Source organism: Hylaeus volcanicus, chromosome 2 (genome assembly GCF_026283585.1).
Source record: "Hylaeus volcanicus isolate JK05 chromosome 2, UHH_iyHylVolc1.0_haploid, whole genome shotgun sequence".
Classification (NCBI taxonomy): domain Eukaryota; kingdom Metazoa; phylum Arthropoda; class Insecta; order Hymenoptera; family Colletidae; genus Hylaeus; species Hylaeus volcanicus.
In genome coordinates, this window is record NC_071977.1 from 2,033,538 (window position 1) to 2,036,488 (window position 2,951).

The window sequence follows — 2,951 nt, forward strand, 5'->3', positions numbered from 1 at the left end:
AATGCAAAATGCAAAGAATATAAAAAAGATTGAAAGTAAAGTTCACGTTATTTGCAGAATAAAATAAATTCCTATTTAGGTTCAATTTTCGTAGGCAGGTTCGCGAAGATTTTATTTTGCATAAAGATCCGCAGTCTATTAATAATTGTTAGGAGTTTTTAGATCTTTCAGACTTATCTTAAGATGTAGCGGAGTATCGAATAACGTTGGATGGTTAGTCGAGTGTTTCATGGTTCGAATCGAGCGTTTAATCTGAAGAGCGGTAGTAAGCGTCAGGAATCAATAAACCTCGATAATTTCCAGCGATTCGCGGTCCGAGCAGAGCGGGAATTAATCTCAACCACCCCGACGATTAATCAGCCGATTCGTTGGGACGTAAGATAAATTACTCTAGCTTTTCGAGTGGTCTCTCGAGTTTCCCCAGTGCCATCGCGATTCCTTCTGTTTCGTTCGAATAGTGCCTCTGTATTCCATTGCACGTAACTGTAGTTCAAGTGCGGCACAGGTGATCGTAATTTACGAGACAAACGAGAGTTACAATATTCGTTGGAAAATATATTTTTGAATCAAAAATTGTACTATTCAATCGGTTAAATTTCGTGAAATCACCGGTCGCGAAAATTAAGAAAATTTTTCTCAGTAAAAAAATCACGAAGAACGTTTAACTCCTTGCACTCGAGGCTTCGTTTTCTGGTATTTATTAGCAACTCGAGATACTTCCTTAGCATTCTATCGTCACGAAAATGAGATTGAGAATTCATTGACTCCTCGAATGAGATCTCTAATTTGAGATTTGAGAATCAACTCACACTCAGAAATTAAACCGAAAGAAAAGCTATCCCGGTGACTGAGACTCGCCTCTCGAGTGCAAAGGATTAATATTTGGTCGCAGTCGTCGATTTCATTCGTGAACTATAATTGGGAGCGTGTCTTTACCCGTCTCCGAAATCTGGCCAAGTGCGAAAGTAGAAGGTCTGTCGTTGACGTAGGATAAGAGGTGAAAATCTCGATCGCATCTCGATGGGAACCACCCTCGTGAATTCCCGGCAGAATCTCGTAAGAAAGTTGTCGAGTCAGAGAGCTTCTCGTCAGTTTACTTACTTGGCACGGATCCTTCCTCGAGATCAGCCGACATTTCCGCGTCACACACGGGACCATTAACCCATCCCATGTCCTGTCCATCAAAACTGACGCACGGTTTGTCTACCTTGACACGCTTCTCGTGTTGCGTTCGATGCACTCCGTTTATTCTTTTTCAGCCTGGACTCGATGGAAACTGTCGGAACATATCCCAGGAAAGTTTTCAATAGAATACATTCTTAATTGTACGCACTTTAATTTAACTCTTGGAAGCCTGATTTTCCAAAATTAAATTTAAACATTAATATATTTATTACTGGAACAATTTCGTCAGCTGACGTCGTTTATTCTTTAACTTTTGTTCTAAGGAATATATAAATAATATATATAAATATTAAAAACTACGTGTATAATTCGGTTTAAAAATCCGGTATCAAATTTCAAACTTATTTAACGGTTAAGAAAATATCGCTCCTACGATAGGAACGTAAAGTCGTTACACAACTTTCCTTTTAGAATTTCCTCCACTTTTCAAGCATCCGCTCAATTTTCCAAGCTTCCTTTGTGTACACGTTTCGTTAATTCCATGTACCTTTCAATTTTAACATATCTCTCTCTCACGATATAACCGCGGATCGACCGAAATAATTTCAGGTATTAACCCTTTGCACTCGAGAGGTGATTCTTAGTCACCGCTAGATTTTCTTTATGCTCAATTTCTCTGGAACTCGAAGTGTCAATAAAACGATCGTCATCAAAGGTGACCTGATTCCCAAATCTCAAATTGGAGATCTCATTCGAGAAGTCGATCTAAGCTTAGCATTCGTGACAATAGGTCGATCGCACACGGCGCAACCGATTTGAAATTAGTGTTGCGAACCGTTTGCGCTCTTTGTTTTACCTACGTCCACTATCTTCGTTTTACCAAGATCCACGGCCACACGCAACTAGTTTCAGAGTGGTTTGAAACTGGTTCGGTTGCACCGTGTGCGATCGGCCTAAGAAAGCATCTCGCGTTGATAGATACCAGAAGAAAAGGCCTCGAGCGCAAAGGGTTAATTTCGAACAAATCATAGCGATCCCACGTTGCTTTGTCGAGTTATTATCACAGCTTCGAGTCTCGATCGAACTTGGTATATCTGGCGGCGTCGAAGAAAGCCATCGGCTATTCCAGTCACGCTCGTTACGCGGGTCACGTGTGCATGACGTTATTGTGAAAGTAATTTTAGTGAACCGTTGCCAAATTCGATTCATTTGCTTGCACGGAAAAGGACTCTGTCGACATTTTATTATTACGCGCGTCTCTCTTTTTTAGAACCCGCAGGTGATTAGTAGAGTTTTCGCACGCGCGGTGGTATTTCGGTGTCGTTAATGGCCGTTGGGTAAACAAATGCGTTTAAGTGGCCCCGAAAATAAGAGGCACGTAGATTTAGAACCGTCAGCCCCGGCGATAAGTCTTACATGACCTATCCATCCGTTAGAAAAACGTTCGGCTCGAAAACTGCCTGGGGCTACTCGAACGAAACAGAACGAGTGCACCGTTCGCGCGTAAATCAACTGCCACGTGCAACGTATAATGGAACCGTTCCAATAATTCATGCAATTAAAATACTCATTGTGCATACCGTACTCCCATCTCGAACAACTTTTCTTGGAGAACTTTTCTTGGAGAACTTTCCTCGGAGAACTTTCCTCGGAGAACTTTCGTTGGAGAGACGAGAAATATTATTCACACGATAGATATGAAATTTTTGGTGAATTTATCTAATGCTTTAACAAGTTTGAGAATATTTTAGGTATGCTTTAAAGTACATTTTGAAGATCCTTTTCTGTAAAAAAAAAGATGTCTCAAGAAATGGTTAGTACATCTT